This window comes from Acinonyx jubatus, chromosome B2, assembly GCF_027475565.1.
Source record: "Acinonyx jubatus isolate Ajub_Pintada_27869175 chromosome B2, VMU_Ajub_asm_v1.0, whole genome shotgun sequence".
In the NCBI taxonomy this organism is placed as follows: domain Eukaryota; kingdom Metazoa; phylum Chordata; class Mammalia; order Carnivora; family Felidae; genus Acinonyx; species Acinonyx jubatus.
In genome coordinates, this window is record NC_069385.1 from 108,430,072 (window position 1) to 108,438,482 (window position 8,411).

The 8,411-nt window shown below is 56.7% G+C and overlaps 1 long non-coding RNA gene across 1 annotated transcript; it reads left to right on the top strand.

Annotated features, from left to right (window-relative positions):
* The first annotated feature begins 734 nt into the window (after positions 1 to 734).
* On the top strand, positions 735 to 8,147 carry LOC128315629 (uncharacterized). The gene is made up of 3 exons (XR_008298586.1): positions 735 to 954; positions 3,087 to 3,225; positions 3,923 to 8,147. It is a non-coding gene; the product is annotated as an uncharacterized LOC128315629 (long non-coding RNA).
* The last annotated feature ends 264 nt before the right edge of the window (positions 8,148 to 8,411 follow it).

Below are 8,411 nucleotides of genomic sequence, written 5' to 3' on the forward strand. Positions count from 1 at the left end.
TCAGAGATTTGAACCTCCCAGTCTGTTCTCTTAACCCTCACACTCTGCCACTCCACCGCCTCTCCGGAGGCCACCCCACCCAATTCAGAAGACTGACTCAGTGGCCTTGTGCCTGCCCGCCTGGCACTTTCTTGGTCTCCAGGGTTTTCCCATCAACATACGTGCCATCCGTCATGTAGAAAAGTGCCTGGCTCCCTGCCTTGCCCGTTGACGAGCAGGTAGACCAGCTCAGTCAGCCCTCCCCGGGCTGGGGGCACAGAGACGTCCACGCTCTCACAGACCCACCGCCTTCCTCAGGCCTGACCCCCGTCCCTGCTGCATAGGTGAGGGTGGCAGGCTGAAGCCACGGGACAGAACACACCTCCCTGCGATACCGGCCTGGTTGGGGTAAAGCGTGACCTTGGCCTCATTGGCGCGGTGCTCTAACCCACGGAGCACGAGGCCATGGAAGGTTAGCCACAGGTTTATTAGTGGAGGGCAGATGCCGGGCCAGGGCCAGGAAACCACACTTTGCCCAATTTGCTCATCCCACCAGACCTGGGAAAGCTGTCACCATCTTGGCGGCGGGGAGCCAGGAACAGAAGCTGTGGGCTTGGCAAGAGGGCGGACGGGAAGGAGAGACGGCCACATGTTGTAAAGAAGGGAAAAGGCTCGCCAAAGCCTCATGCTCTCAGCCAATCAGCTGCACATCCGAGAGCTGTTTCCAGTGTTAGAAACCAAAGGACACCAGCAGACTGACCCTTTGTAAATATCCCCCAGGGCCCAGCAAATACCACATGCTAAAAATAGCCCCTGTCCTGAGTGGGCTGGTCGGAGGCACCCGCCAAGGGGGCAGGCAGGCCCAGGGGGCGAGCTCAGCCCGGCTCGCACTGGACACACACCTGTCAAGGTCCCCGCCAGCGGGAGCCCCTTATCTGTTTGGTGAGGGGCAGGGATAGGATCAAGACGCAGCGGGTAAGCGAGGACGTGCTCCACGAGGCCCGGGGTTCTGCCAGCTCCAGCTGTGTAGCCTTGGAAAGGTCCCCTCCCCCGTTCAGGACTCGGCTTCTCCATCTGCACAGAGGGGACAGCAATCCCGCCTCATCAGAGACCAGGGGCCATGTGCAGACGGCCAAGGTTGCCGTGCTGCACCAGACGCCGCCGGAATAACAACACTGACTCTGATCCAGTGCTGGGCACTTTACCTGTACCAACTTTTCTAACCCTCATGATGCCCTGTGGAGAAGTATGAGCCCAGTTCCATCTTACAACTGAGGAAACTGAGGTACAAAGGGGTTTAGGCGCTAGTACAAGGTGGCTGATGAGGGCTCGAAGGAGGACTAGAACCCAGACAGTCTGGTTCCCAAGCCTGGGTTTTGACCCACTAGATACTACAGGAGGCGGGCGTCATTGTGAGGGTAGAAACAGAAAGGGGGTGTGTGTGAATATCATCCCTGGGACCCCAAGAACCCACCTCTCCTCAAGGAGACCTTCTAGAAGCCAGAGGCCAGGAGGAAGAGGCGAAAGACCCCTCACATGCCCTCCATCTCTGCTTCTCCCCTTGGGGGGCCAGACAGAGCTGGGAAAGTCACTGCCGAGCCAGCTGGCTGACCAGCGTGTGAAACGTGCCCCGGTCAGAGGGCCTGGGTGGGGTGGGGGTGGCGGGCAGCTAGCCATGTGGTCCCCAGCCCACGCACTGTCTGGCTGACTGGGGGGTGGCATGGGGGGCCCATAAATAGCAGGCCTCTCACCGGCGTTGGGAATAGAAACCCAATCCAAACAGTGTGGTGAGTCGGGGCTTTCCAGAGTAGCCACAACCCCCAGGGGCCTGGAGGCAGCTGCGAGGGCCCCCTTCTCCGCAGGAGTCTCCTAAAGGATCGGGTCATCTTGAGGAGAAAGCCTACCTGGCCCCAAGCCCAGAATCCTTCATAGCTCAGGAAGGAATGTTAAAAGGTGACAGGGAACCAACAGGTGATATTTACTGAGCACCTACTTGGTGACTGGCCTGTTCTAAGTGCTTTATGTGGATTTATCCCAGTTAACTTCACCACAAATCTTATGACACAGACCTATTATTTTGTCCATTTTATGGAAGAGGAAATTGAGGCACAGAAGGGTGAAGCATGTGATTCAGGTCACACAGTTAGAGAGCGGTGGACGGGGGGGGGGGGGGGGGGGGGCCTGGGCGGCTCAGTCAGTTAAGCGTCTGACTCTTGGTTTCAGCTCAGGTCATGATGTCACAGTTTCGTGAGTTCGAGCCCTGCGTTGGGCTCTGAGCTGATAGTGCAGAGCCTGCTTGGGATTCTCTCTCTCTCTCCCCCTCGCTCCATGCCTCCTCCGCTTGTGCTGTCTGTGTCTCTCTCAAAATAAGTAAATAAACTTAAAAGAAAAGAAAAGAAAAGAAAAGAAAAGAAAAGAAAAGAAAAGAAAAGAAAAAGCAGTGCATATAAGATGTAAACTCCGGCCACTGGCTGCTGATTGTATCTTCTGTGCCTGGGCCTGGGAACACACACCAGTCACACTGGGTCCTACCCTTAAGGTCATCTTGGTCAGGGGGTCCCAACATCCAAAGAGAAGACAGTAATGGCATGCACTGAAGGCCCACCAGACAGGGCTGGGGCCTCTGAAATTCTTGGGCTAGACTGCCACATGGAACTTAAAACACATCCTTTGACAGAACAGAGGCTGAGGAGGCAGGGCCCCCGGGGAGTCCCCAGCAGGGCTATCCTGCTGAATGCCGGCTCAGCCTCAAAGGTGAGGTCCCTGCTCCTGGAAGAAGGGATGGGGGAGGAAACCCCCAGGCCACTGAGAGGAGCACCTTGAACCCCAAGGCGATGGGTCAAGAGGTTTTGCCCTCCTGCCACCCCCTCAGGGGCCCTTCTAGGATTCCGAGGCCCGGAGAAGAAGCTCATGGTCAACAGCTGATGCCCTTCTGAGATTTTATCAGGTCCAGATACCGCTCCTGCCGTACGGACCCCACCAGACCCGGGACTCTGTGTGTGTGTTTGCCTATTTGGAGTAGCTACCTCTCCCTCAGGGTCCTTCCTCGGGACACTCGTGACGCTGATTTGCTGGCCTGGTAAAGGCCTTCATTTCTCTTCTTCCAGGATTTGTTGCCAGAAGCCAGCAAAGATGTGGAAAAAACTGGACAGAAGCCCAGTGTCTCTGAGTTCTTGGAATGAGGAAGCCTGCGCACACGTGGGGTGGAGTGGGTGACAGCCTGTGGCCTGGGTTCCAAGAGCACAGGTAAAGTTGCCCAGCCCCCTCCTGGGGAGACACGGGTGGGTGGGGGGAGATCACACCCCTGCCGTGGCTCCTGGGCCTTCTGAGAGGAGGTGCCCTGGGCAGGCACTAGGCATTTTGGGGGGAAAGGAGGTCAACCTCTGGGGGCAGGGGGAGGCAAGAGAGGGAAGGCTTTCTCAGAATTGGGTTCAAGGAAGAGGACGCAGGCTGGCAGGACTCCCTCAAATCAAATGCCCAGCTTGCTCTCCCTCCTCCGAAAGGCTGGCTCTCTACCCAGCTGACCCAATAAGCTGTCTCTCTCTCATAAGGGAGTGGGGTGGGGTGGGGCTGCTTCTGGGGCTCCCTCTCCTGCTCCCACATTCTTGGCAGGAAAGTGGGGTAAAGAGAGGAGAGCTCTAGACCCCGCCTTAGCACCCCAAGCCCCTTCTGCTTCAGCTGCCCATTATACGGCCTCCTGGGCCAGGTTGGGCTGACAGTGACCCAGAGAACTGGAAACTGGGTCTTTCTCCCCATTGTCTGTGTTCCTGGCACACAGAAGATGCTCGGTAAGTATTATTCTGAGTGAACAAGTTTTCAGATGATCCAGGAGGCCTTTCGGAGGAAATTCTAGACATGGAGTTTAGAGTCTGCCAGGCTCCTCTGGACTTAAAAACTCGGGGAGGATCCAAGGCTGAAAGAGAAAGGGCAGTGTTTCCCCCAGGCCTCAGAGTCAAGAGGAAGGAAGTGAGGGAGAGCCGGCCAAGGACGGAGCCGCCCAGAAAAAGAGGCTGCACAGAGCCCGAAGCTGGCCACTCGTGGTCACACGGAACTGAACAGGGCACAGGAGGTGGGGTGCCTGGGTCACACTCTCCTGAAGATCACTGTCCTCTGTTCCCTTTGGCTGTAAGATAAAGGAAGCCTGCACAGAACCACAGACCCCAGGGCTCGGCAGGGCCTCGTCAGCCACTCTCCACCAACCCCGAGATGCCGGATGCTTGGAGTTTTGAGTTCAAGTCTTGGCACCCTTCAATCATTCTGCACATGTTTTTTGAGCACCGACTCCACGTCGAACTGATGGAGGACCTGATCTAGCAGTGAGCAAAAGACAGATCGCTGCCATCACGGGGCTTGCATTTTAGTTAAGGGAGATGGGCAATACACAAATCAATATATAAGGGCTGCTAAAAACTAATAATAATAAAGCAGAGTAAAGGAAATAGAGCGTGCAGGTAGGGGGTCAGGAGGTAACACTGGAGCAGAGACCCAAAGCAAGTGACAGGGAGTCATAGCAGCCGGAGGAAGAGCCTGTCAGGCAGAGGGGGCAGCCAGTGCAAGGGCCCTGAGGCAGGAGCTAGTGTGGTACAGTTGACCAGCCAAGAGGCAGCTGGTGGGCTGGACTGGGGCCAATGAGGGGATGGATGGTAGGAGGGAAGGTTGGGGGCACTGGGTAGCCAGGTCAGGCAAAGGTGGAGGCCCATGAGGGGCCGTGAGCTCTTACCCCACGTGAGCGGAAGCCACCACGGAGTCGAGAGAGTGAGAGGCCACGGGCTGACTGAGTCTGCCAGTCTGAAACTTTGCCTCCCTGAGCTCTAGTCCTCTTTTGTAAAAGGAACACCTGGGAGCAGTGACCTCACAGGGCTGTGGCAAGTTTTAAATAAAATGGTACCTACAAAGGGATCCGTTTGAAACCTAGGGATGACTCAGCACGTGGTAGGTGATAACAGGTTATTCTCGTGATCCTCAGTGTGGAGTTCCTTCTAGAGTCACCCCCAGCAGGCAGCCTTCCTGCCTCTGCCTCCCTGGCCCTGGGAACTTTCCAGGAGGGGCTGGGCTTTTCACAAAGCCCGTTGTGCTGGGCCTGCAATGTTCTCCAATATTTCCTCTGATACGCAGGCAGGCATCTCCCCGGGAAGTCCTGCAGGGCCAGGCCCTGGCCAGAGCTGACCTGGGCTGTGGGGCCCAGGGACACCGAGGGCGGGACTGCCCACGTGAGTGTGATGGACGGCAGGAACCGGGCAGAGGCCAGGACAGAGGTGGTAGGTGCAGGGTGTCCAGGGTGGCATAGGCGGTTGTCACAACTGTCACAGCTTCTCCCTCCTTCCCAGCACCAGCATCCCCGGGGCAGATCCAGGGAAGCCTGCCCCGTCTGGCAATGCTGACCATCCACTACCTCGCTCAGGCACCCAGAGTAGAAAGGCTCTTCTCACTGCTTCTTGATCAGAGATGAAGTCACTGTCCTATACAAACAGAAGAGGTCTGGGCCTGGCTGGACCCTCTCAAACCCTAGGGTAACCCTGGCCTTCGACCGAAAGCAGCCTATGGTTGGTGAGGCAGACGCAACTCCGGGCCACACACAGGCCTGCCACGTGTTTGTCCTTCGTAGTAGCTCTCAGTGGAGGAGACTATGGGTGCTACCCTCAGAGCCTCCAGGCTCTCCCGGATCTCTATATCAGGCCTGGCCACCTAGCCTGCCTTCTGTGGCTTTCTCTTCTGTTCACTCTTCCTCAGGTGACTGCCCCAGGTTACAGGAGCTATTTGCCTACAGAACAGGAAGTAACTGGAAGTTTACACCCCCTTAGCCAATGACTAGGGTGCAAGAGAGCGAGGTCCCAACTCCCTTATCTCTGACGGGGAGGACTCTGAAATGTAACCTATACTCCAGAGTCCCCTGTGGGTCAGGCTAAAGCCATCCTCGGCACTCTTGCTGGCCTCTTCCTCTCCCATCCTGTTCCTGCTTCCCCAGGTCCCTCTCCAGTCTCCTCCCCAGTCCCCCAGGAGCACTGCCTTAGCAAATCACTGAGCCGGGGATATCCTCTCAGGATCTGCTTCTGGGGATCTTGACCTAAGACACCTTCTAAGGTGATAGTAGGAGGAGGAGTAACAGCTAAAATTTGTTGAGTGCCTACTCCGTGCAAAATATCGTCTTAAGTGTTTTCCAGTGTTAACCTCACAACAACCCAGGGAAGCTGTCACTCCCATTATCCCCATTTCGCAGATGAGGAAACCAAGGTACGGGGAGAAGAAGTCAGTTGCCACAGAGATGCTATGGTTATCCTCGTACAGGTAAGTGGCAGAGTCAGGATTCTTAGGCGGTACCCCTTCTAGTAAGGCAGGGGTCCACACAGACACACACACTTTGGTGACGGGGCATTCAGGGCTAAGGGACCAAATCACAGCAGACACGGTGTGTGCCACTGGATAGGCATTTGGAGAATGTCCTGAGACACGGCATGGCTACAGACCCAGGACAGATCACCCCACCAGGTCATGAGTTATCTGTCCTTATGGGTTCATCAAGGGCAATCTTGGGGATATCTTGTCCAATCCTTTCTTCACAGTCATGGGGACCGGGCCCAGGGCGACCGATCGCGTGAGGACAGCCCCCTTGGGTCTCCAGATGTTCCACCATTGCTTGACACATCCCATGCTCATAAAAAGCCTGCTGAATAAATACACGAATTACTTCAGGACTAAAGGTGGGGCCACAAACCGAGGCTCCACAAAGCCAGATTTTTGGTGGAGGAAACCAAATATTCACATACAAATGCACATTAAATTGAATCAACCAAAAATGCTGTTCCCAATAATGTCTGAACAAACACAATCGTAATCAAATCCAGAACCATGAGCACTAGGGCCCCCACCCTCGGCTACTTGCTTTGCCAGAAGGCACGGGGGGGCCCCCAGACAGGCAGGACAGAGAGACCCTCTAGCGACGCAGTCTGCCTGGGCTGGGGTCTTGAGGAGGCCCCGGGGAACGTCCTGACCATCGGGATCCCAGGAGGAGGGAGTGTTCAGCAAAGGGCAGTTGCATTTTACATTCTCAACTAAACAACCAAATGCCCTCTGTAAGCCAGCTCCACTCCACCCCCTCCCGGGCCCCCGCCCCAGCTCGACTGGTCACGGGGCCACAGACACAACCAAGGCGAGGGCCCTTTCAGTCCCAGAATCAGAAAGGAGGAGAACCCAGCCAGGCCCACTAGTGAAAGAATATTGCTCTCTATCTGGATCCCTATTGCCACCTCCCGAGGTCTCCCAAAGGGGCTTCCCCTGTGTATGCGTGCAGGCGGCCCTCCTTCATTCAATGTACCCTTTGTCACAGCCCCTTTCAAAAGCAAGCTATTCAGACAGGGCGGCAAACTTTGGGACGATTCATTACCAGGCTGGGCAGCAGCTGGCCGGCCGACTCCCTCCTCTCCCCATCTCCATGCTTCCTCGCAGTGGGAGTGGCCTGTGGGGCCGGCCTGAGTGGGACCCCCCCCCCTCCAGGGCTTCCTGCCAGTGGGGGGACAAGACTCAAGCTGGGCACGACTGACAGGGCTCTCAGGGCTTCGAGTGGTGTTGCTGCCACGCCACGCACTCTGAGAAGTGTGCCTCCCAGGCACCAGGGAGCGAGGCAGGGGCAGATACTCACTGCCCAGAGAACAGGCAGGATCATTTCCTTGGGGCTGCAGAAGTCTATGAGGGCCTGCTACCCATCACTCTGATTCCCCTTCCTAGGGCAGCCGGCAGAGAAGAGGGGCCTGTGCCCAGCACAATGCCGGGCACACAATGGTTCTTCAACAGATACTACCGAGTATCTGAGTGGGTGGCCTTTGCCCACTGACACTGGCCCCCCGGGAGAGCGACTCGGACCAGAGGCTCCAGGATAGGAAAACCCATCTGTGCTCAGGGGCCCCAGCCAGAGGCCGGAAGCGACCCTCCCTCCCCCTCTTGATGTGCCCTCCTGAGTCCTCTCCCCACATCCTGGGCCCTGGCCTATGACTGCACTTCCATTCCACATCACCCCCCCCACCGGCCCCCAGCCACCCCACCCCATCCTCTTCTCGTTTTTCTTTCTGATTCCGCATTCCTTCCGTCTCTTCTCCCTGCTATCCACTCAACAGACACTGTCTGCACTCATACACAGTGCTGGGCCCTGTGGGAACAGAAGGAAAAGGCCATGGTCGCTGTCCCACCCCCCCGCCCCACCCCCACCCCCAGGCAAGCAAGTGGCAGGCAGTGTCCATATGCTACAGTTTAGGTGCCGCGGGTTCCAGAGACCTTTCGTGACTGGGGAAGGGAGAAGGCTTCCCAGAGGAAGGGCCATTGTGATGATTCTTAAAAAAATGGGGGGGGGGGAGGGTTGAAATGGAGAAGGTGAGGTGGGGGGAAGTATTGCTGCTAGAAAGACAAAGGCCTAGAAATAAGACGGAGCATGGCAGGGTGGG